This window comes from Chelonia mydas, chromosome 14 (genome assembly GCF_015237465.2).
Source record: "Chelonia mydas isolate rCheMyd1 chromosome 14, rCheMyd1.pri.v2, whole genome shotgun sequence".
NCBI classification, from domain to species: Eukaryota; Metazoa; Chordata; order Testudines; family Cheloniidae; genus Chelonia; species Chelonia mydas.
This window is the reverse complement of record NC_051254.2, coordinates 11,967,438-11,994,380: the sequence shown is the minus strand read 5'-3', so window position 1 is coordinate 11,994,380 and position 26,943 is coordinate 11,967,438. Positions and strand designations below refer to the sequence as shown.

The 26,943-nt window shown below is 41.2% G+C and overlaps 1 long non-coding RNA gene across 3 annotated transcripts in view; it reads left to right on the top strand.

Moving 5' to 3' along the window:
• The first annotated feature begins 732 nt into the window (after positions 1-732).
• LOC122462933 overlaps positions 733-26,943 on the top strand; it is a 43,005-nt gene continuing 16,794 nt past the window's right edge. The window contains exons 1-5 of one of the 3 annotated variants that reach the window (XR_006285826.1): positions 733-870; positions 2,274-2,372; positions 5,540-5,718; positions 20,418-20,615; positions 22,267-22,503. This is a non-coding gene — a long non-coding RNA (uncharacterized LOC122462933). Of the gene's footprint in view, positions 871-2,273; positions 2,373-5,539; positions 5,719-20,417; positions 20,616-22,266; positions 22,504-26,943 lie in introns of those variants that run through there. The other 2 variants (XR_006285824.1, XR_006285825.1) reach the window with 2 other exon arrangements.

Below are 26,943 nucleotides of genomic sequence, written 5' to 3'. Positions count from 1 at the left end.
CCTTTACAGGTGAAAGGGTTTTTCCTCTGGCCAGGAGGGATTTTAAAGGTGTTTACCATTCCCTTTATATTTATGACATACCCTAACCATCAGGCTACTGAGTCATTCTCTCTCTGGCCCACTAAGTATTTATAAACAGTGGGATGGCATCTAAAGGGGAGGTTGAGGGAGGCTCACATCAGAATATCCTATAGCTCAGTAGAGCATACTCCTGCGAGGTGGGTGACCTTTCCTCCCCCACCCCCTCAGGCAGAGGGGGGAATTGAACCTGGCTCTCCTTTATCCCAGGTGAGTGCTCTAATTACTGGACTAAAGGAATAAGGTGTGTGGTACCACATCCTCCTTCAGCCATATTTTGAATGGGACTAAGCAGCCTCTGAGCATGCCTTCCAGGTAGGTGGGCAAACTCCTATTTTCCTCTGGTTCATGCTCTGAGGCTTAGGTGAGAGAGAGGTGTACAAATGCTTACAATGGGACAGGTGTGCATGTGGCCAGAGGCAGAAATTCAGGCACCAAGAAAACTTAGTTATGACTAGGCTGGCAGATGTAGAGTTAAATACCTGGGGCAGTGTTGCTTGATGGACCACAGGTGGAAATCCAGCTGAATATTCAGAGGCTGTTTATCAGGTAAACAAGCTTATTTGGGCTAAGGCATGGCTTGAGGGTTAGAGAAGTGAAGAGGATAAAGGTGGGATACACTGTTTACTCAATGCCTTTTATTGTGTGCTGGGGCTGTTTGTTTAAAACAAATAGCAATTTTCTTTTTGTTATATTGCGTTCTTACTGAAACCTGTCCTCTTTTGGATTCACTATGCTTAATCTTCCTGAAAGGGATTGTTGCTCTGTGTAAGCCTGTGGATTGCTCCTAAGGTAATCAGAGACAATAAGTAAATGTCAGATTTCAGAGTAGCAGCTGTGTTAGTCTGTGTTTGCAAAAAGAAAAGGAGTACTTGTGGCACCTTTAGAGACTAACAAATTTATTTGAGCATAAGCTTTCATGAGCTACAGCTCACTTCATTGGATGCATTCAGTGGAAAATACAGTGGGGAGATTTATATACACAGAGAACATGAAACAATGGGTGTTACCATACACACTGTAAGGAGAGTGATCAGGTAGGGTGAGCTATTACCAGCAGGAGAGCGGGGGAACCTTTTGTAGTGATAATCAAGGTGGGCCATTTCCACCAGTTGACAAGAACGTCTGAGGTACGGCGGGGGTGGGGAATAAATATGGGGAAACAGTTTTACTTTGTGTAATGACCCATCCACTCCCAGTCTTTATTCAAGCCTAAGTTAATTGTATCCAGTTTGCAAATTAATTCCAATTCAGCAGTCTCTCGTTGGAGTCTGTTTTTGAAGTTTTTTGTTGAAGAATTGCCACTTTTAGGTCTGTAATCGAGTGACCAAAGAGATTGAAGTGTTCTCCAACTGGTTTTTGAATGTTGTAATTCTTGACGTCTGATTTGTGTCCATTTTTTCTTTTACGTAGAGACTGTCCAGTTTGGCCAATGTACATAGCAGAGGGGCATTGCTGGCACATGATGGCATATATCACTTTGATAGATGCGCAGGTGAACGAGCCTCTGATAGTGTGGCTGATGTGATTAGGCCCTATGATGGTGTCCCCCAAATAGATATGTGGACACAGTTGGCAATGGGCTTTGTTGCAAGGATAGGTGCCTGGGTTAGTGTTTTTGTTGTGTGGCGTGTGGTTGCTGGTGAGTATTTGCTTCAGGTTGGGGGGCTGTCTGTAAGCAAGGACTAGCCTGTCTCCCAAGATCTGTGAGAGTGATAGGTTGCAGATCCTTGATGATGCGTTGGAGAGGTTTTAGTTGGGGGCTGAAGGTGATGCCTTCTGTTATTTTCTTTGTTGGGTCTGTCCTGTAGTAGGTGACTTCTGGGTACTCTTCTGGATATGTCAATCTGTTTCTTCGCTTCAGCAGGTGGGTATTGTAGTTGTAAGAAGGCTCAGTAGAGATCTTGTAGGTGTTTGTCTCTGTCTGAGGGGTTGGAGCTAGTGTTCCCTGGGTAGAAATCCTAAAAGTTCAGGCCCATGTGAAGTGTCACATTGATTTTATGTATGGTATTTATCAATATAGATTCATAAACTAATTTTCAATTAAAAGATTTATTTTGAAAGTAATCTTTCCTTGCCCCTTTTAAGAAGAACACTTTGATTTCCAACCTTTTGGGGAACTTCACAATAGTTTCAAATGTTTAAAAAGCCAACAAGACTCAGCTCTTCCTGGAAAAGTGCTTTTCCTTTTACAGATTTCAGTTCACTGCTTCTGCATGGGCCCAGCTATGCACGTTAAATGAAGATGTCCGCAGTTGCACTCAACTGAAGTGGGAACACAATATCAACAGCAGGTAAATTTGATGTGAACCAATGGGTGGACAAACATGAACTGAGGAATTTAATCCTGATTGAGACACTTAAAACTAGACTGCATAAAGCATTAGGGAAGCCTAAGCAAATGCCAGGGAGGAAGAGAGATTATTTAAAGATTCACGAGTATATAATTACGGGGGAATAAACTAACACAGAAAGAGAACATTTAGGCTGAATATCAGGAAAACCTTCTACTGTATAAAGCTGTGGAATAGTATTCCAAGGGAAGAGGTGGAAGTCACATTCCATGACTTAAGATGAGCCTGGATAAAACATTAGACAATGTACTGCATGGCGTGAACCTACACTACTGAGTAGATGGACTGGATGGGGTGGTGTAAATGACTTAATAGGCCTTTCCCATTTCTAACTTCTATGGCCCAGATTCTCACAATCAGTAGAACCACAGGTGGAGTGAGGTGCTGGATTCAGAATATGTCCCTGTGGTTCTCTGACCTTGGGTAGTTTATTCGAGTGACTATCTGGAGAATCGCTCATTCCAGTGGTGTGCATTACTATGTGGCATACGGTGGCTGAATACTCTTACTTTCCTAAAGGAAAACAAAACCTTGGTCAATGCTTTATTTGTATTCTAGCAGCACCCTATACCAGGATCAGGGCTCCCTTGTACTGTGCAGAGTGAGATATGGCCCTTGCCCTGAATTCTAGGCTGGATCCTCAGCTGGTGTAAGTTAGCATAGCCCCACTGAAGTTAAACCAATTTACACTGGCTGAAGATCTGGCCCTACAATGTTCTCTCCATCTTACTTAGATTTTAGTGTATTTACTTTAGCACGTTTGAAGCACTTGAACTCGTATAACAAAAATTGCTTGGGCATATCACTTCTGAAACTTAACAGAGTCTGCTGTCTCAATCCCCATGAAGTGTGACAAGATTCCTTTCATCCCTGACTTTTAAAATTGAAAAAAGCAGGAGATACAGAGAAGGGCTTGAAGGAGAATATGGAATCCTCTTAAGCCATGTCAAATCTTTTTTTCTTTTGACTTTGATTCTTCCTTCTCTACACTGAAACTAAACTAATCGGGAACATACAAATCAACATGACCCATGCAGGGAGAGAGTCTGGCTAAGCACTGAGGAGCAGCCTGTTTCGTCAAGTCCTTCTCTGGTGGTGTTAGTCTGCTTTAATAGTACATTCCACGCTGTGGCTACAGTACAGGCAGCAGAAATATTAAGGGCAAATGTTTCTGAAAACTAAGGATGCTCTTTATCTTTGCAATATTGTTAACTGACTCCTCTAAAAGCAGTTTAGAGGCTTCTGATCTTTGCAATACACAGTATAGTGGCTTGTACCATTGCCCTCTATTGGAATGTAATAACTCTGCTAACATATGGCAGTTCCTCTGATGGGCTAGTGGAACAGCTCCTTTAGCTTACAACATTTGTTGAGAGCCAGAGGTCCTGTCTCTAAATGCAGGGGGAATTCTGGTATGCAGAACGTAATTACCAGCGTTGGAACTTGGCCAGGACACTGAGGTTAACAGCACTTCTTTTAAACAGTGTTCCAGTAATATTAATAACCAAAGGCTTCCTATTAATACTTACTGTGCAACATGCATTATAATAGACAGATGCAGCTGTGTTCATATACTTTTCTCCATTTGTATTAAATACTCATGAATATATTTAATATTAGCCAGGCTGGTCAAATAGTATGACGTGATATGGAGTTTTATACTAAAGCAAGCATCCTCTAACTGTGGCAGGGAAATTATTGGTGCTGTAGTGTGTAATCAGCAGTATTATAATGGCTATCTTTAAAACAAAGATAAGTACATTCAATATTTTTGTTGATTCCTACTCAGATACAGCTATTGTAATGGAATAAAATATTAGAGTTTGCCATGTTGTATCTAAAAGTTTGTCACTCTTTTTTTTTTAATAGATCTCCTGTTAAGAATAACCTGAATGCATTTATCAGTGATTGCTTGTATAGGGACAGATGAATTGTTTGAATACTGAGCGTGGTTAAGGTTTCTGTAATACGTGGTGAATTCAATTTCAAGGTCTCACATATGAACGAATTCAGAACATTGCTAATGAAATAATAGCTAGCTTTTTTTTTTTTTTTTTAAAGAATTGTTCCAAATTATGACTACTCTACTGTCCTGGTGGTTCTGTGTGATTAAATGATTTATGGGCAATTAGCCTCCTAAGCTTCTGTGTGCCATCCTGCTATAAACCATCTTGCTGGGCGTGCAATGTAGGAGTTTTCAATTGTCTCCTGCCTCAGTCCTTGTTAATGGGGGTATCCTTTTAGCTGTCATCATTCTGCCAGTGAAGACTTGTATGTATCCTGCTGGATTATGAGAGCTTGGCATCCATAGTTCAGAGCCTTAAAATACTCTAATGTCATGTGCAGAGCAGGTGTACAAGGGAGATTGGACAAAGTTACTTTTTTTTTCTCCTGAAAAGGGGCTATTGCATTTATCAAGCATTTTAAATAAAATCCTGAACAAAACCAGCAGCTCCCAAGAGTGATCTTGTCCTGTCCAGGTAAAACTTTGATGCATGTATGTTTATAAAGTCTGGGGATGTGATTATGCTCTGAAGAGCCTTGATGGAGGGTCCCAGATCTCCTGTGTGGAAAGAGTCGACTGCCACTGCAGAAGCCTCTCTTCCAAGACCCTACTGTATTGGTCCGGGGATCCATTCAGGGGTGTGTATGCATGTGGGTGGAGAACACACATCATACCCATCTGGCCCTGTAGAGATAAGGTACTACCCCATGTCTCTCCCCTTCCGTAAAGCCTTGGGTGAGGGGTAGTCACAGCCCACTTCATTGGAGCTGCTCTGCCAGTGGGCTAGAACTTGCACAAAGCTATACCTGTGGGTCTGTCAGTAGTGAGAGAGAAGAGAGATGGGTCAAAACATGCACTAAGACCCCAAAACATCTCCCTGCAGGTGGACCCTGAGCCCAAGTGGAGCACTGTTGACTTGAGTGGGGCCCTAACAACTGCTTATAGAATTGGTACCCATGAAACAACCTGGTTTGTGGGTTTTTTCATTTTTTTCTAAACATGGCTAGATATATTTTAAGGAATGGAATTTAATGCAATGTTACCAACCAGCTCTGGCATTTTGGGGGCTGATTCTTTTCCTATTAACTCTTACCTCTGGTAGCAGATTTGGGCCCCATGTGACGTGCTATGCAACAGAGGAGGAAAGCCATCACCCAGACTATGTTTTGGAAACAGATTTTTAACCTGAACGTTTGATTGGTGCAGTATGCTAACAGAACCTCCCGTGGTTCTTGAGGACTGCTTACAAGAGTTTTCTTTTTGCATATCCTAAAATGCAAGGTAATTTATGTGCTTATTTGTGAGTCTTTGCATCTGTGTAACACAGCTTAGAAATGTTAAGTATGGGTGCTAACAGATAAGGCATCAGTTACTAGAGGGGGGAATAACTTAAAATTGTAAGGCACTGCAGTGCTGCCATCAGCTGTTGTTGGCTGCCTTGAAGCTGGTAAACTACCAGAACTAAATAGTATCCCTGGTCCATACTTATATTTCATAGATGACAGTTGGAGACTGGTTACCCCTTCCACAGTTGTTAGTTGTTGGCAACATTGTGATATTCTTCCTACATCAATTGTGAATGAAACTAAAATGGAGGGGTGAAGCATTTTAATCACTCACAACTGTCAGGAGTCATTAGATCAACCTCTGATATGCTGTGTGCTCTTCCTGACGTGGCAAATGATACTGCTGGAAATGTTGTTCATGCATGTGAGGCTGTTCAGACCAGTGCTTTTCTTACTTAGGAAAGAAATCTTACAGCAAGTGCAGCCGTTGGATAATGATAATGAAAGCTATCAAGATGGAATCATGGAAACAGATGAGTCTGTACGTGCCGGTTATGAATACCGCACGGCAGGCAGCCCAGTTCCTGCATTCACTTAATGCTGCAGAGCTCCTTTGATTGTGTATGGATGGCTGTAGGGCACTGGGCTTTGCTGCTGAATACTACACCTGTATTACATTTAAGTGTCAGCCAGGGAAAATAGTCAAATATATCAACAAAGACTAATAAAGAACGTCCATGTTCTATGGGCCTGTTTTAGGTGCACCCTAGGGCTCTTTGAGCCAGCTGAGTTGATTCAAAGGTCATCATGAGACCCCTCCCCTCTGGTGAGAACCCCAACACAAGGGCTCGGTATGCCAGGCACAGAACTGGCTCTGCATAGCCTCCAGTTCAGCCCTAGGCTCAGGGCAGCGTTCAGGGTGGGGCTGGGGCACAGCAGGGTGAAGATGTTCTGGGGGTGCATTGGAGTAGAAAGGGTGTGGCTGGAGCACATCAGCACCTTAGCAATTCTGCATCCCTGCTGTGATCCATAGCGGCCACTGAAGCAGGGATGGAAGTTATTGCAGCCCTTAGCACTGGTGGTGGTGATGGTGAGCTGAACTGCTTCTCAGAGCCCCTGCATAGGGGAGCTTTACCTGATACCCTTACATGGCACTCACCTTACACATGTACTGTCACAACTGTCTCCAGTTTCTTCAGTACACTGCACTATACCAAACAGGCCACATAACATGGCTGCTAAACGTGTGCTGTCTGATACCTAAATTGCTGTCATGAGCTCCTCCACCTCTCTGTCTCCATCCATCATTGTAGTTGTGACTCTGTGGTATGTGCTAGACACTTCTGGTAATCACTGTTCTGTATTAGTGACAGAGCTCTGTTTTGTAAGCAAAGAAAACCCAGTGCATTGCACTTTGATTCACAGAGTATTAAATCTCTGTTCTAGTCAAAGAAACGCTTTGCAGTGTGGCATACAATGGCCTGTCAGACTGTAGCTAATGACTTTGTTGTCAAAACAAAATTTTTACCTTGCCAATATGACTTTTGATTTTTTTATAGAGAGTGAATTGGTAGATTTTTAAAACAAAGCACTGAATATCTTTAATTCAAGAATTTTAATATAGATTCTAATAAATGTAGAGTGTTTTGGGATGTTTCTATATAGTGTTTATGCTGCAGTGCCAAAAAGTAAGCATTTGCTCTCTGATACACATAGATTATCTTCCCTTTCCGGCAAACTCCTGAGGCATTGGATGGCTCCCAGAGGCCCCACAGACTTCCATCCGGTTTCCCCCAGTTCATACAGCTTGCTCTTGGCCCTGTTCCTTACCCTTTTCTGTCTTCTGCACAGGTGTTGATGCAGTAACTTGAGTATTAAGTGACTCACTAGACTGAAGAGCATTGTGAAGCATTCAGACTGCATCCTGATAGGTTAGGGCTTGATCCAATCAATAGAAGTCTCTTCAGGGACTTCGATAAGCTTCAGCTGTGGCCCTTGCTGATTTGAAAATGTAGTATAACTTTCTTGTTCTTGATACATGTATTTATGTTAATCAGATTAAAAGTATTAGATCACCTTGTTTGCACGTATCTGAGGCATAGAAGATTACCTTATAAAATGGCCAAACACACAATACAGAAGGTTTGGAATTCCTACAAATCTACTTTTTAAAAAAAGTCTATGTTCAGGTTTTGTTGTAAATTGCTGGTCAGCTGGAAGCTTGACTAAAATTATATGAATTAACGAAGAAATTTATAAAATGAAAAACACCGATTGTTGAAGTTTTTATATCAGTTTCTTCAAAATTTGTTATCTTCCAGCAAATAATTTAACATTTAAGGAGAGATTAAGTTAATTGCTGTGGAAGAAAATTAACTTTGAAGAGGCTTATAGCAGATCACTTTAAACTATTCAAATGTGTGGCTAATTTTTGATGACTGTTTCTATAGTTTATTAGGTGCTACATGCCCTTTCATTTCCTGTAGATTCTCACCTCACAGCATAATTATAAAATCAGTTATATAGTTGTAATCTTTACCACTGGTTTTAAACACATCACAGAAAAAAACAGATCAGGATATAGTTTGAATGCTTCCCATAGGTTTTATTTTCATTAGCAGGCTCTATTTCCCTCCTAAGAAAGGCGCGTTGTTGAATATATTTGCATAATATTGTGCTTGGAATTATATATTCACAGATTTTTGTCTGCACACAACTAGCTGGGTGTAGATACTCATTTTTAATAGGAAATTGGCAAGGGTCCAAGTAATTGTTTCCTGTTGGAAAAAAACTCTCTCTCTCTAAGGAATTACAAGATATGAGGCAGATTGAGGGCAAGCATGTGGTAACAAACAATTTTTGAATAATTTCATTGCAGTTCAGTGATGACTTTGAAAACTTTTCAAGTAAAACACAGAAGCAACTAGCTCAATTTTTTTTTGCATTGCTATTCTCTCACTTTCTGCTACTAGAAGGAAAGGAAAGTCTAAAATAAAACTCTAATTATGAATCAATAGACAGTTTGACTATCCAGAAACTTTTGAATTACTTCAGTACATTCCTGCTCTGAAATTAAAAAACAACTCCAAAATCCAGTATTGTAGCTTTCTCAATTAAATTGTCTCAATATTTGTTCAGTAATTACTACTTCCTTCATTTAGGTTAAATTTTGCAGGTGGTATATTTATTAGGTAAATCAGGCCTTTGAACATTCATATAAATTCTGAGTAAGTAGTCCCAAAAAGAACTTCATCTCAACATTCCTTAAAAGTTGCCATAGAAGTGTTAGGCATTTGATTTCTTCCATCCACCTTTGAAAGAATCCAGGTTTTTAAAGCTTATTTTCCACCATTTGTTGCTGCTTCTCACACTGAGGAATTTTGCTATGGTACAGAAAAGTGGGCTGGATTTAGAAAGCTCGTATTTGAAAAGGTATCTTACATCTAACACATTTTGTAGATGGTAAAACTGAGGCAGAGAGATTACAAGTCTTGCCCTGGTGTCTTAGAGCAGCCATTGGCAGAGCCTGGAATAGAACTCAACTCTTGACTGAGCCTCTTGACCTAGATATTAGAAAACACTCCTCTTAGTTGATCCAAAATGAGACTCAAATTGGAGGTAATTGAAGAGAATACATTCCCAGCATTCAACAAATCTCATTTTTTTTTGCTAAATGTTACTGCTTAAAAAACCCCACCCAGGCTAGTCATGACAAGAGTTAGTCAAGAGAGGGGACCTTTCTGGTTTCCAGTGAAAACACCATTTAATCACTTATTTAGTTCTGCCCCATGGTAGCCAGTGCTGCCATTATAGACTGCTATATTCTAGGAACTTCTATGTGTGGCCTTACGTAGCACTGTCTACTGGGCCATTGTGGCCTCTCTTATGAAGGCATAATGTGTTCCTTCACCACTACTCAGTTCTTAACAGCTACTTACCTTCACTGCCTCTCAGAACCATAATTTAGCCCATGGACTTTAAAAGAGTGCAACCCCCCCTGCTAAACTGACTAATCTCTTTGGCTAAATCCTTCATGTGGAATTAAGAGGTTGTACAGGTCCATTTTCCTCCACCCCCCAACTATTGCTCTCCATGTTCATATTCCACCTATCTTCTAGGACAGTACCTCAGGCAATCATGATATATTTCGCTTCTCAGTAGACCTCTGCTATTAACTCCCCATTTCTACAGCAGGTAATTTTGTCCTCTCAGCACATCACCATCCTTTTCTGGATGTGAGTAGTGGAGTTAAAGCAATGTTCATAACTCATGTCACTGCTTGAAGGAAGCAGATACCATCAGAGTGGAATCAAAAATGAACATTAAAACAGTGGTGAGAGATGGGGGAGGGAGAATATATTAGACTGGTGTCATTATAGCATCATAACAAAGAAACTGAGAGGAACAAAATGAGATCTTATATTTTCCTTAAGTTCACTAAACCATTCCTCTGCACTTTATGGATGTGATGAACATCAATAAGATTGATTAAAAAAGGCAGTAGGATGTTAAAATTATACTGTAATGGTTGCAGCTTCAGTATTATTCATGTTCACAATGGGCTATTACCTATACATTGTTCCTCACGGAGGAAAATAATACATTAATTGCTTCCTTTTTACCTAGCCTAAAGCTGGTCAACAACTTTTCCTTAAAGATTGCTGCAATTACAATTTGCATAGTAAAACCAGCTTTTTCAGCTTGGCAGAAACTGTGCCATAAGCCCGGCTGCTCCCAAGCAAATGGCTTTGCTTACTTACAACATGCTACCTGCTGTTGTTTGATAGGAGTGATAGGAAACCCAATACAAGTGGTCACATGTACCAGGGACAGACTGTAGCAGCTCAGGGAAAGAAACAAAATGGACCCAATCCTGTTCCTACTGAATTCATTGGGAGTGCTGCTGTTAACTTTACCATGCAAACAGAACTAGAACCCATGTCCCCTGATGTAGGCCATGTGATACTTTCTCTGGTTTTTTGGAAGGGATGTACTAGCTGTGACACCTACCCTGTCCTGGCCCTATTTATCAGGTGCAAAGAGCTTGCACAGAAGGCTGCAGTTTCTGTTTGACTCACCTTGGTTACCACAACAGATGGATCTTATTTGTGCCAATTCAGGCACGTTAAAAGATTGAGAGTCTCTCTGAAGCAAAGGGAATTAGGGATAGAGGAGGTTTTGCAGGGAGGGATCCTAGGAAAAGTCAAGCTGATAGTGAAGCTCAGATGGAGGTCTGTGTTGTTTAAGTTAGTAATAAAGCTGATCCTCAGAGAGAGGATAAGCTTTCGTGAGCTACAGCTCGCTTCATCGGATGCGTGCAGTGGAAAATACAGTGGGAAAACTTATATACACAGAGAACATGAAACAATGGGTGTTACCATACACACTGTAACCAGAGTGATCAGGTAAGGTGAGCTATTACCAGCAGGGGTGTGGGGGGAAACCTTTTGCAGTGATCATCAAGATGGGCCATTTCCCTCAGTTGACAAGAACATGTGAGGAACAGTCTGTGTGTGTGGAGGGGGGTGGGGGGGGGAAATAAAAAACATGGGGAAATAGTTTTACTTTGTGAAATGACACATCCACTCTCAGTCTTTATTTAAGCCTAAGTTAATTGTATCCAGTTTGCAAACTAATTCCAATTCAGCAGTCTCTCGTTGGAGTCTGTTTTTGAAGTTTTTTGTTCTGTAATCGAGTGACCAAAGAGATTGAAGTGTTCTCTGACTGGTTTTTGAATATTATAATTCTTGACGTCTGATTTGTGTCCATTTATTCTTTTACATAGAGACTGTCCAGTTTGGCCAATGTACATGGCAGAGGGGCATTGCTGGCACATGATGGCATATATCACATTGGTAGATGCGAGCCTCTGATAGTGTGGCTGATGTGACTAGGCCCTATGATGGTGTCCCCCGAATAGATATGTGGACACAGTTGGCAACGGGCTTTGTTGCAAGGATAGGTTCCTGGGTTAGTGTTTTTTGTTGTGTGGTGTGTGTGGTTGCTGGTGAGTATTTGCTTCAGGTTGGGGGGCTGTCTGTAAGCAAGGACTGGCCTGTCTCCCAAGATCTGTGAGAGTGATGAGTCGTCCTTCAGGATAGGTTGCAGATCCTTGATGATGCATTGGAGAGGTTTTAGTTGGGGGCTGAAGGTGATGGCTAGTGGTGTTTTATTATTTTCTTTGTTGGGTCTGTCCTGTAGTAGGTAACTTCTGGGTACTCTTCTGGCTCTGTCAATCTGTTTCTTCACTTCAGCGGGTGGGTATTGTAGTTGTAAGAATGCTTGGTAGAGATCTTGTAGGTGTTTTGTCTCTGTCTGAGGGGTTGGAGCAAATGCGGTTGTATCTCAGAGGTTGGCTGTAGACAATGGATCGTGTGGCGTGGTCTGGATGAAAGCTGGAGGCATGTAGGTAAGCATAGCGGTCAGTAGGTTTCCGGTATAGGGTGGTGTTAATGTGACCATCGCTTATTAGCACCATAGTGTCCAGGAAGTGGATCTCTTGTGTGGACTGGTCCAGGCTGAGGTTGATGATGGGATGGAAATTGTTGAAATCATGGTGGAATTCCTCAAGAGCTTCTTTTCCATGGGTCCAGATGATGATGAAGATGTCATCAATGTAGTGCAAGTAGAGTAGGGGCATTAGGGGATGAGAGCTGAGGAAGCGTTATTCTAAGTCAGCCATAAAAATGTTGGCATACTGTGGGGCCATGCGGGTACCCATAGCAGCGCTGCTGATTTGGAGGTAAACGTTGTCCCCAAATGTGAAATAGTTGTGGGTGAGGACAAAGTCACAAAGTTCAGACTAACACGGCTGCTACTCTGAAACCTCTCAGAGAGGTTTACATGATGCTGATGTATGTGTACTATGTTAAGAACAGAACAGGAACTCTTTCTGATTCCTTAAATGTTTCAGAGCTCCTCTATGGTGATGAAAATATTTGGTTTCAGAGTAGCAGCCGTGTTAGTCTGTATTCGCAAAAAGAAAAGGAGGACTTGTGGCACCTTAGAGACTAAAATTTATTTGAGCATAAGCTTTTGTGAGCTACAGCTCACTTCTGAATGCATCTGATGAAGTGAGCTACAGCTCACTTAAGCTTATGCTTAAATAAATTTCTAAGGTGCCACAAGTCCTCCTTTTCTTTTTGAAAATATTTGAAAATGGGTAATAGCACTTTTCCACCTAAATTCTGCCTTCCCTCTGCCCTCCTCTTTCAATTGGATATTATTGTCTTCATTTCTTGCCATAAAGCATGTAGTGTATTGGCAAACAGCTGTCACATTTTGTTTCAGAGGTGGCTGCATTTTACTGGTAAGTGAAGTGATTCATATACTGAATACAGATATTTGGAATCCATGAGGATGACAAATACTATAGAGCTGTTATGAGTGTTTGTTTTGTTTTTTTTAAGGATTTTTAAAAATTGCCAGTAAGTGGCCAAGCCAATTTTTTCTTTTTCTTTGTTTTTCTTAATTTAAATAATTCTTGATAATTCAGGTTCCCCTTCGGAATCCAGCCAGACTCGACAGAGAGTCCTGCCACCCACCCATGCTCTTGTCTGAGTCTCCAATTAAAACAACAAAGTAACCAATTTGGTATTTCCATCACGTGTATGTGTTGTGATTTCCTGAAGCTGGCTTGCAGGCTGGTTCAGTATTTTCTTTCTGTGTATTCCTACCATTTTCATCAACATGTGAGCTGTTGAGCACCCACCACTCCAATTAAGATCAGTAGAAACTGTGGGTGGTCAGTGCTGCTCAAAGTCATGCCCCTTAGTATCTCAGGCTGGAATTTTCAAAGGAACTTTAAAGAGCCAAGTGTCTAACTCCTTTTGACTTTGAATTGGAGTTAGTGCCTAACTCCCTAGGGCATTTTTGACAATCCCAGCCTGGGTATCTTTTATGTCTTGCTCTATTAGAGAGAGATAAGGACTGCCCCTACACTACACATGTAGCACCTAAGGGCAAGGCTTACCTCCTTTTCCACTTGGGTTTCAGTGATTTTTACAAAGGCTATTTGTAGAAGCAAGTACTAGGAATACTTGTGTAATGGTTATGTGCTTTGATGTGCTCCTACTGCAGTATGTTACAGAGTATTAAAGCCAATGAAATTAAAGTTTAAAAGGCATAAATAAAGAAACCAGATTTCTCTGTAGCAGTTAGGACAGGCTCACTTTCAACTGTGTCTGTGAATGCAAAAGCTCTCTCAGAGCTAGCCAGCCAATGCTCTTAGGGCAATTTAATATGCCTTACTAATATTGGGCATGATCCTGTGCCCCTGTAGTTTTGATGGAGAGCGTAATTACGGCCAGGCTGCAGTACTAATGGTAGGGCATATGCCATTAGAGACTCAATTCATCCTTTTTCATTTTTAGTGGAGGGGTGAATTTGGGCCCAACTGCTTGTGACAGATCTATGCTTATTTTCTGCCCCCTAAACATCTGGGAGCAGGCAGTCTGGTGTAAAAGCAAGACAAGAGAAAAGAAATATAAAGGCATATAGATGCCTAACTCTGATTGTCTTTGGCCTTATCTAGAAAATAAAAGAATTGAGGCAGAGGACACCTAGGCTACGTTATGAGCAGTGAACGTGATTTTTAAAGGTGCTGGAGGAGGCACCTTCTTTGTCTGAAAGATGGGGGGTGTTTCACATCATGTTAGCCAACTTGGTTTTAAAAGGCACATTTTTCATTATCTGGACGTATTGCTGGACTAATGCATTCCTTCTGAGCTTTGGTCAAAAAGGCACACGTGTTTCCTGTTCATAATGACTAATTTCCTGCACACAGTATGCACTCTCCTCACCTCCAGAGAGCTGACCCTCTATCATCAAAGTGATTTGAGTTTGGCCACTGACTCGGTTTGGCACAGGATCTTGTCATCAATGTCTTCTTTCCAAAAGAGCTCTTTTAAATCACCTGCAGCACCGTATAGATTTTTTCCTACCAATGTCCAGTGCAAGAACCTATCCCTTGAGTCATTAAACGTAGAAGCATACAACAATAGCTGAATCATTAGCAAGCGTACTCAAATATTCATTCTTCAGCATCATAGGCACTTCTTCTTTTCTCACCAAGGCCATCCCGGCTCCCTTAGCAAAGGAAAGTTAAAGGAGAGACCCTGTTCTGGTTTCTTAGAACAACCCAGTTCATTCTCAGTTCTTACCAACCCTCTCTACTATCATGGCTCCTGCTTCAGTGTTCTTGGGAAGAAGTCCTCACTTTTCCAAACAGCAGTGTTATACATGCTGAGGTCCATCCTGCTTTGGTAACTTAAATCTTCCCCGTTTAGAGCCTGATGCTGCTCTACAGAAGTTGATGGGAGATTTGCTATTGACTGCACTGGGCTCTGGATCAAACCCTGTAAGCACGAAGCCAGAAACCAAATATTCCCTGAAACCTGTTAGACCTTTAAATAAAGGAGCTACTAGTCAAGAGACAAGGAAAATGGGGGAGTGAGCAATCAAACAGGAAACTATTAGAAAAGGAAGGATTTTACTTTGATTATTTTTATAGTGCTGTAAGCATGCTTTGCACTTTACAGACAAAATAAAATGACATGATCAGTAAGCAAGGATACTGCATGACACCATCATGAAACACCCTTAGGAGGCAGCAGTATAATAGAGAAGCCCCTAGCAAGACTTGGCAGTATAATTTGTGTGCCTCATCTTCAGAGGGCCTCCCTTTTGACTAATTTAACTATGTGCCTGCAAATAATTGTGTCCACATTTTTGCAGCCTGATGTCTTGGTTGAGACTTAGCTGAAAAATCAAGCCCTGCTTGTCATCTATAGTTGTGAATGTCTTAACGCAATAGTAGGCTTTGATGATGCAGTGTTTGATATACTCCGATAGGCAGGCAGCCATTCCTCTTATTGCCTCACTTCAAGTTGAAACGTGCCCACTATTTGTGGCATCAGGCAGCTGGTCAGGACTACTGTTCATTGACATGACTATTTGGTCTGGAAACAGAAAATCTGGTATTGGGCAATGTTAGGGTTGCCAGGTGTCTGGTTTTCGACCAGAATGCCTAGTTGAAAAGGGACCCTGGGGGCCCGGGGCTAAGGCAGGCTTCCTGCCTGCCCTAGCTCTACGCGGCTCCCGGAAGTGGCTGCCAGGTCCCTGCAGCCTCTAGATGCATAGGCAGCTAGGGAGGTGCCACATATTGTCCCCGCCCCAAGGGCCGGCTCCGCAGCTCTCATTGGTCAGGAACTGTAACCAAGGGGAGCTGTGGGGGTGATGCCTGTGGGCACAAGGGCAGTGCGCAGAGCCTCCCTGGCCACTTGTGCATCAAGGGGCTTCAGGGAGCTGGCAGCCGCTTCCTGGGAGCTGTGGTAAGCACCACTGGGACCCCAAATCCCCTCCTGCACCCAAACTCCCTCCTGGAGCCTGCATTCTGGCCCCCCACACAACCCCCTGTCCGAGCCCGGAACCCCCTCCTGCACTCCAAACCCCTCATACCTTGCCCCACCCCAAAGTCCACACCCTCAGATGGAGCCTTCACCACCCTCCTGCACCTGAAGACCCTGCCCTAGCCCAGATAAAGTGAGGTGAGGGTGGGGGAGAGTGAGCGATGGAGGGATGGGGGATGGAGTGAGTGAGGGTGGGGCCTCAGAGAAGGGGTGGGGCAGGGTGTTCAGTTTTGTGCAGTTAGGAAGTTGGCAACCCTAGGCGATGTCAAGGTCAGAATATTGGATTATTAGATGGGTGACTGCTCTGATCTAGCATGTGTCCCTTAGGCTACCTATGGTAGATTGATAGAATGCTCAAACCCCAGAGAGGTGGAGCCTGGATAGTGTGTTAGCACGCCACTTTCTAGAGCTGTCAATCCAGCACCGTGCTTGAGCACTACATCCACTTAAAAATTAAATGAAAAGAGGAGTCTGTTCACTGTCACTGCTTCTTAAGGTACTGTTGTTGAAATGGTAACTACTCTTTTTGTTCAGTGCTACCTTTATGTTATGCAAAAATAGACATCCAATGTTTTCTATTAAAAATTGACATGAATTTTTCATGTTGGGAGAGGCTTGATTTCTGTGCTTGTTTACCATACTTAGAGTATGTTTTGGTCTGTTTCCCTTTAATTGTTTGTTCCACTATAATATTACTGTTTGTACACAGTCCTATTGAAATCAGTTCAATTATTCATTTCAACAGACTTTGCAAAGTAAAAACTTCTCTGGTGCACACTGTAAAATTTCATTTTTTTTAATAAATACACTTAAATTACTCTTGACAAAAAAAAGTCTCAAACTAGAGGCTCCATCTGTTTTTGCTGGTTAAATAAAAAATGCTGTAACCGATTTACAAAAGTTACTTATAGCAAAACTTGCCTCTGCAACAGTAATCAAATTTCAGCCAGATGTGATCTGAAATGGCTGCAATAGCATGGTGATGAGAGAGCTATAAAATTTTAGAAAGATTGGGATGGGAAGGGAGGAATTAAATGATACTTTTAACCAACAACATGTGGTGATATTATTGTGCAGTAGACATTGATTAATGTAAATGATTCTGGTAAGATCATGTAGGGGTGTAAAAGGGTATAGGCATGGGGAAGAGAAAATCTTTATGGATCCTTACTTAGATTCATAGAATCTATCAAAGCACTTTTTATATCTTGCAAAACAACACCTGCATCGGATCAAATTAGCAAACAAAACCCACAGTTAGTAGCAGTCAAGGATGAGGCAGGATGCCCCTCATCTCCCCTAGCTCCCATCCCAAAAATACCTCAACTTCTTATTTCTAAACTTTTGAGGGGAAAGGCTTGTGCATTCCTTTCCACCTTCATATTGCCTACAACAGTGTCAGTAAAGCTAATTATCAGAGGGGTAGCCATGTTAGTCTGGATCTGTAAAAGCGGCAAAGAGTCCCGTGGCAGACATGCATCTGACGAAGTGGGTATTCACCCACGAACGCTTATGCTCCAATACGTCTGTTAGTCTATAAGGTGCCACAGGACTCTTTGCCGCTAATGTTCTAATTGTCCATAATGGTCTCACTTCTATCTCCAACAGATATCCAAAATCAATACGTACCCCACCTTCATCCAGCTTGCCCTCTAATGCAAACCCTTAACTATGACCTCAGATGCTTCTGTATCCATTGTGATTGGATCAGAGCTGGGGAGCTCTGAGAGTGGTTTAGGTTGGACATTAGGAAAAACTTCCTGTCAGGGTAGTTAAGCACTGGAATAAATTGCCTAGGGAGGTTGTGGAATCTCCATCATTGGAGATTTTTAAGAGCAGGTTAGACAAACACCTGTCAGGGATGGTCTAGATAATACTTAGTCCTGTCATGAGTGCTGGGGACTGGACTAGATGATCCCTTCCAGTCCTATAATTCTATGACTTTAGCCACTGAATGTTGAATGCAGCAGCCAGAAAGTGGGGAGATGATGGAGGCTGGAGAGAAAGTGGTTACAATAGTCCAGGAGAGAGGCCTCATGCTATGGTTCTTTCATACAACGGGCTGTCCACTTACATTCCTATGTCAGCATGTTTTGGAGGGTAGTAAACGAGAAAGATCAGGTTGGAAAATTGCTCTGATCTAAAATTCCAAGCCATAGGAAGATCTGATTCATTGTTGAGGCCTGTTCTATAAACTTGGGACTTTCCTGCACTGTTTTCTGTTCAGTATTATTAACCAAGGGATGAATCTTGCTGCTATTAAAGATGATGGGAGTTCTGCCTCATATTTAGCAGAACTGTTCTTTAAAAACCTTTCTCTCGCACTCCTGCAGCCTTCTGCACAGGCAGCTATGGGAATATGGACTATAACGTGTGGGGCCATATTCCGTCCTTGTGTGAGAATGTGCTATGCTGCATGTACATCTCGGCAAAATCTGGACGTCAGCATCCCGTTAGCCTTTGCCATTTCCCTCTATTCATGGATTTTTTTTTTTTTTTTGAAAGCCAGATGGGACCCTTACAATCCTCTAGACTGACCTCCTGCAGAGCAGAGGCCACTGCATTTCATCCAGTGACTGTTGCCTCAAGCCCATAGCTTCTAGCTGAACTAGAGCCTAAAAATTGTGCAACAAATGTCATAACTTCTGCAAGAGATATTGGAGGATATCAACTGTTGGTCTCTTACGTGCAAAGTACGATCAGCAACATTACTCCACCAAGCTATTCTCTCAATAAACTTTACAAAGGTCAGCAAAAATAAACGAAATGCTCCATGCTGAGCTACAGCAACGAACACTGCTTCTTCTGGAAATGGTGTGGGTTTTTTTTGGTTTTTTTTTTTTTTTTTTTTTAAGTGTCCATAATCCAATCACGATTTAAAACCTCCTTTTGTTAAGTGGTAGCTACAGCTAAACAATCCATTATTTTTTAGCCTTGTACTTTTCCTGTGTTTCCTATTAACTGGTAGCTTTAATCACACTTAGGCTCTTATCGCTCTTTGGGAAATTATATTTCCCCTTGTCTGTGAGATGAGACTGCTGAAAGACAGTCTATACGGTTTCCCTCCCTCCTGCTTTGTTTTAAATAATGTTTCAATTCCACACATCTGAGGTGGTCTAATAGCTGTTTTGTAGGTGGCAGTTTTTTGATTTAGGAGAGAACTGACTACTCTGTAGCTTGATTTGAATTTTAGAGCTCAGACAATTGCAAGTGATTTTTTTAAAATGACTGCCTTATACAGCCATTAATAACTACTGTTTTCTTTAATGGCTTTACAATTGAAATTGTATGCAACTTATTTTCACTCGTATTATGAAAAATATATATTTTGACTAATGATTTTCAACTGTTTTTTTTTTAATTATTTGCAGACCCCTAAAAAATTTCGAATGGAGGTGCAGACCCCTTTAGAAATCTTAGACATAGTCTGCAGACTACAGGTTGAAAACCACTGTTCTAGACTGTATTCAACTGCCTGAAACTTAAATTCTATATATTAAATGTTGGAGTCTTTTGCTAAAAGCTGAGTATCCATAGATTTAGTATAGCATCTGTGGAAGGTTTCAGAGTAGCAGCCGTGTTAGTTTATATTTGCAAAAAGAAAAGGAGTACTAGTGGCACCTTAGAGACTAACCAATTTATTTGAGCATAAGCTTTCGTGAGCTACAGCTCACTTCATCAGATGCATGATGAAGGACTCTACTTAAACTGCTTCCTTTGCATAAATTACAATCCCTGCAAATTTTACCATGAGGAAAACATACAAGTTGATACCAAAAGGGAAAAAGTTAGGGTGGGTTGAGATTCTCCAGAAAGGGGGACAGAGAATAAGTTTTATCTCATGAGCTATTTCTAGTCTCCTATCTGACTTCAGAATTCCTTAGGAAGTACCTGTGTAGTTTATGCTCTAGCTTTTAGCAACATTCTAATTCTGCCTGCTACAGTACATGTCCCCGTCTAATATTGATGATTTCTTTATGATGCTCATACGGTCAGTTGTATAATGAAATGTGTAAACAAACAATCAAAGCCTAGATTGTGCCTTGGGGGTACAATGTTGCAGTACTGAGGAAGCAGAGGAGTTATGACACCTTTTTAGCCAGTACAGCACTGGGGCGCTAACTCAAGAAAGTACTTAAATGCCTGCTTCACTTTTAAGCAGGGGCTTAAGTTCAATTGACTTCAGTAGGGCTTAAGCACCTGTTTAAAGTTAAGCAGATGTTTAATTGCTTTATTGAATCAAGGCCCTAGCCATTGCTCCATCCTTATTCCTCCTCCTTTACAGAGGGAAGATGAAAACATGATTGGGAAATCTAGCCATTTTGTGGCTGGCTCCTGCACAATGGACTCAAGTGATGAGAAAAAGGTTCTCTGCACCATGTCCCTCCATTTACACACCCATAAAAGGATTGCAATAATCTGACCCTAATTATTTTCAGCATCAAGTATCCATCATGCAATTGTTGTGCATTTCACTCTTAAGGTATGTTACAATAAGTTTCTTTTGTTTTGTCAGTTAATATATAACATGCAAATGAAATATTGTACAATTCATGAAATGAATACTATAAAATCTGAAATAGATTTGAAATACCTGGCAGGGACAAAATGTAAAATTAAATAATTGACTCTGATGTATATTAGTCATGCTATCACCCAATTAAAAGGACAATGGAAACAATAGTGATTTTTTAATATTTAAATGAGCATGGACTGCATTAAGGGGATTATGAAGTGTTTTGTATAATGCAGTGATCAAGAATAATGTTTGATGAGACAAAGCTGAGCTGCACATGGTTAATAAATCAACTTTTAATTTCTCCTTGAGATAGGTTCAAGCCATAAAGTTTGAATCTGAAATTTCATATGAACTTCTCCAGACTTTGGAGGTGCTGAGATCTAGAGCTTTAGTTTGGGCTCATCTCTGAGAATCCCCTTACACATATGGTTCATTTTAAACTTATAAGTAGCCCATTGAAGTCAATGGGACTATTCATATGCTTACATGCTTTGCTAGTTTTGGACTCTGTCCCTAAGCTGAGGTCAAACATAATTTTCCTTGGATCTTCAGGACTGACAGCTGTTGCTCTGTTGGTCTCTGTTTTAATCATTATTCTCTTCCATATTGCCACCAAAGATTCCCCCTCACTTAAGACTAATCTTAAAACACATTTGTTTTCAGTGACTTCAGATTGATTTGATCTAATTATTAACTGCAAAATAGTTTAAATTACAGATTTAATGGTAAAGCAGCTTTTGATGCCACAGCATAGGGTCAGGGGAGTCAGAAATGGATGTGTAACTTTGCAATAGCAGGATATGGGTCCTGATCCTGCAAGATCCTGAGCAACTTGGGAGAGCTGCTGTGTGCCCTCCATTCCCATTGAAGTCAATGATAGCGGAAAATTAATCTTGCAGGATTGCGTCCACAATGCCAGCTAGGGAACGTTTCAGATATTAAGCTGTTCTGCACTTTATCTTGGCCCAGAAGCCATGCTATGAAATTTGTAGTTATATGAAAGTCTCAACCATAGCATTAATCTTGTCAAAGGAAAACATTTTTAATGTGTTGCATATAACAGCTGCACATCTGTTGATCCTTATTAAAGTTTGCATGCCCCCTAAGGCTTTAAATTAGTGTTCTAAGAAAAAAAATAGACTTAATTCCAATGTCTTTTAGGATCTTTTCTCTTTTTCATAACTTTTAAAAAATACTGTTTAAATTCATTGACATTTTACTTTGAAATTCCTGCATCATGGAGAATGAATCAAACTAATTGACAAAATATAAGATTTATACTGGGATGTTAATTATCTAGGCTAACAGATCCCAGTGCTCGGTCATATAGCAGAAAAGAGGCACAAGACTTCTTCATTTTTTAATAGCAAATCCCTTAATACAGGAGTAGATTTATAGCATAACTGCTCTAAATTCATCACTCTCAGTTACAGTCATTTATAACAGAGATGGCCAAACTGGGGATACCTGCTAACAGGAGTGCCTGTTGAATTAGCACCCTCTGAAGGAGTTTATTCAAATAGCACCCTGAGGTTGGAAGGGAGAGGTTTACAAAATAATCCTAATGAAATGCAAAACTAATTGAAATGTTTTTATTTTCATTGTTTTGTACCAGTTTGGACAAAGGGCTACTTCCTCCATAAAACTTCATATTAGTGTCTCCGGGATGCTCACTAGTTAAAAAGGAGAGTCAAATTAAAGGATTAGATGCAGCCTGACCATAGCAAGAGGCACTTTGATGAAGGAACTTTGAAGAGGACGCTGTGTGCAAATGTGTTGTAAAAACAAATAAATGCTTTTTTAAAAGAACTGAGGGCTGCTGCAGTATCACCACCAGCACACAACAGCTGAGGTTTGCATCACTTATAACAAATCCAGTAGCTAGAATACAGTCTTTGTGGGAAAGAAAGGGGAAAAGCAGTCCGATGAGGGTACAGCAGGAATGTAACTGGGTTACTGTCCTGGCTAGGAAGGAAGAAGCCAGTGTGCATTTATTATTCACGGACAAGGATCCCATTATGCTAGGCACTGTACAAACACAGAACAAGATGGGCCCTCTCCTAGAGATTTTATGGGCTTAGGGTGAAATTGTTGTAGAGCGCCAGTTGTAATCTTCATGCTTTTTTCGATATTTTTTTTTATAAAGGGCTGTTTCCAAAAGGTGCCAACAGGACTTGGGGGTCTAGAAATTGCACTTGCTGGCAGTTTCCTTTCACATTTCCTGCCTGACTGTAGCCAGGATGACAGAATTTGCAATGTGGTGTATACAGAGTTATGATTTCTACTAATGGGGTGAGGGGGTCTGGCTGACTTAGAGGCTTTGTAATGTACAAATGAAACCTTTCATCTCTAGGTCACTGGTTCAAATCCAGCCCAGGTCTCTAATGAGCTGCTACAAGGTACCATCATCTGATGGCTTTTTGGCTTGTAGGAAATGAATTCAGTGGTCTCAGTCCAGTGGATGAGGTTTTACATCCCAAAGCCCAGCAGTCCCTCATAGGACTGACTTAGATTGTAAGCTCTTTGGGGCAGGGACTGTCTTTTTTTTCTTCTGTGTGTACACAATGCACAGCACAAGGGGGTCCTAGCCCATGGTATTATGGTAATACAAATGATAGCGCTAATGGGATGGCACTGGGAAAATCTAGGTGGTACTGTCATTGTTTTGTGAACCCATTTTCACTGGAACTACATTAGGAGTTCCTGCCCGCAAACACTTTACACCGATAGCTGCTATTTAATTTTGGCCTTCCAGATGAAGGGCTTAACTAATTTGGGAAACTTCACTTCTTTCTGAGCGTGCAGCTATGTATACACCTACGAATAAGTCAGGTACTACTCTTGCTTGTTCTGCCCCACCAAACTGCAGTGCAATGCTGTTTTATGTGATCCCCTTGGAAGTGCAGTTCCCCACAGCAATTCTTCCAGCCATCATGATGCTCGTTGGCTGGTGGAGGAACATCTTCCCTGCAAGTACCACTTTTAGCATCATCATGAAGAACAGAGGCTTTAGATCATTTTTACGCTACCCATGAATAGGCTGGTGGGTCAGCAATCTTTCCTGAGGCGAGTCTTACAAAGCTTGTATGTTTGTGAACCAGAAGATACTAGGCAGAAGCAGGGGAAGGTCCACACTTATAGGACTGTTTTGCTTTATTAATAAGTTGATAGTTCCCTCACACCGCTAAATTCATTACAGTGTGATAAAGAGCAGGAAGACTCTAACAGGTGACTTCACTGTTATGCCTGATTTATGCATTGTTAATAAGTGATGACAACTTGCAAATCCTTGGTAGGTCACTAGGTGGCATGTGAGTTATGGAGAAATTAAGCTGGGTATGATCTTCTCAGAGACAATGTGGTGGAGGCGTCTTTAATGGCTCTGTCCCCATAAAGAAACATTTGGGTTAATCCACTGCCATCTGTCTTTATTTTGCTAACCCACTCGATTGGGCAACACATTCAAAATGCCACTGCAATTTGTGTCTCAAAGAAAATCTAAATAAAAATGATTTTAAATGTGATAAAAATCACCTACACATCATTTTCTGATCAAGTTGCAGACGGTGGTTTCATTTTGACAGGGCATAGTGACCCATGGTTTTGTGTGGGTTTTTTTTTTTTTTTTCTTCCCCACAAAAGTTTTCCAGTGGCTGTTAGATGCACAGCACCTTTGACAAGCAGGTTACTTTTATGTAGGTGCCTAAAATATGGCAGTCTGATGAACTGGATGAGACCACAGGAAATATATGTAGACATTGGAAAGTCAATGATTTTCATAACTGGTTAAAGTCCTTGTCATGGCTTTGGGTATTGGGTGAACTGACACTTGGAGGGGTATGTGTGTGAATATAGTGGTGAACAGAGACTTCGGCCATCCCTTAATCTACAGTATGAGAGAAATGGTAATGCCTATATTTACATTCCCAAAAAGGTTTGATACCCAAATGCTGTGTGGTGATTTGTGGGCGGATTCCATACTGGTAGTTATGGAAAGTCTGAGTGACATGCCCTACAGATTTTTCTCTGCAGTTAGTAGGAATTGGCTTGATTTAAGCATCTCGTCTCTGAAAGGATATTTCTGAAGAACAGTAACTGGTAGTGGGATTTTTCCCCTGGAGGATTTCTCATACGTAGGAAGTTTCTTGGAAGATGAGTAGCTTGAAAAGATTGGTTTGATTAGCTCTGCAGATTTTTGGTATTTGAAGGTAGTTATTTCAACACATCTCCACCTAGGTAAATAAGTGTGTCTTTTCTCACTGTTTTCCCTGACAAACCACCTTGATTTATAGGCCTTCTTGCACCTTCATGAGTCCTGGTGTACTTTAAAAAAAAAAAAAATGCCCCCTCTTCTTTGTGTCTGTTACGTCCAGTCCTGTCACAGTAACGGTTTTTAATGATATGGTGCTTATTCCAGTGCTCCCTGAAATCAATGGAAAGTTTTTTCCATGGCCATTAAGGGACTCCTCCAGAGGACAGGGACAGAGGCCCCAGAAATATCTGAGATTTATCTCATGCAGCTTCTGCGCGCGCGCGCACACACACACACCTTGCCCTGGTGTGTGTGTGTGAATGGACATGGAAAAATGAAAACATTGGGCCCTTGCTAGATTCCACACTGCCCCATCTTTTCACCTAAAATAGCTGTTCCATACCTAATGATGTTACAATTTAAAATCTGATACCTTTGAACCTTCCAAGAATAGAGGCAAATTGTGAGTGAATCCATTGAAAAGCTGGATAAATCTCTTCTTTCCAATGGTGTATAGAACCCACTGCTATCTTTCACAGGTTGTAAGATGTCAGACCTTAAATCTACCATGGAGGCAGGATTCAATCCTGCTTATTTTACATCTCAGACTCACATAATTTTAGGGAAAATTCCACATTATGGGGGAAGTGGGAAAACTTGTTCTGGCTATATTTTTTTAAAATGGTGACTGCTAGAACCTGCATATATATTTTGAATGTTAGAAGACATTTTGGTGGAGGTGGAACATTGAGCAGAGTGCAGATGAAGAGAGTTATTGGTAAAGAGACAGAAGCGTCTTCATATGGAGATCTATGTAGGTCATGTTCAGATGGGTCAGATGTGAACAAGATTTTACATAAGAACTGCCATACTGGGTCAGACCAAAGGTCCATCTACCCCAGTATCCTGTCTTCTAACAGTGGCCAATGCCAGGTGTCCCAGAGGGAATAAACAGAACAGGTAATCAGCAAGTGATCCATTTCTTGTCGCCCATTCCCAGCTTCTGGCAAACAGAGGCCAGGGACACTTCGGAATATGGTTTTTCATCCCTTCTCATCCTGGCTAATAGCCATTGATGGACCTATCCTGCATGAACTTATCTACTACTTTTTTGAACCCTGTGGTAGTTTTGGCCTTCACAACATTCCTTGGCAACAAGTTCCACAGGTTGACTGTGCGTTGTGTGAAGAAATACTTCCTTTTGTTTGTTTAAAACCTGCTACCCATTAATTTCATTTGGTGACCCCTAGTTCTTGTGTTATGAGAAGGAGTAAATAAAACATCCTTCTTTACTTTCTCCACGCTAGTCATGATTTTATAGACATCTATCATATCTCCCCTTAGTCGTCTCTTTTCCAAGCTGAAGAGTCCCAGTCTCATTAATCTCTCCACATATGGAAGCTGTTCCATACCACTAATAATTTTTGTTGCCCTTTTTTGTACTTTTTCCAGTTCCAATATATCTTATTTAAGATGGGGCAACCAGATCGGCATCCGGTATTCCAGATGTGGACGTACCATGGATTTATATAGAGGCAATGGGAGATTTTCTGTCTTATTATCTATCCCTTTCCTAATGAGTCCCAACAGCTATTTCTGACTGCCGCTGCACACTGAGTAGATGTTTTCAGAGAACGATCCACAATGACTCCAAGATCTCTCTCTAGAGTGGTAACCGTTAATTTAGACCCCATTGTTTTATATGTATCATTGGGATTATGTTTTCCAATGTGCATTACTTTGCATTTATCAACATTGAATTTCATCTGCCATTTTGTTGCCCAGTCACCCAGTTTTGTGAGATCCCTTTGTAACGCTTCACGGTCTGCTTGGGACTTAACTATCTTGAGGAGTTTTGTATCATCGGCAAAGTTTGCCACCTCACTGTTTACCCATTTTTCCTTTTAATAAAGAGCATAAGAACATAGGCACTGTTTGCCAGTGTAAGTATCCTAACCATAATTTGTAGTGTCGTGACTACAAAGTGCTATGCACACCTGTAGCTCTGTATACTGGTATTAGATTTTTATGAGAGGAATA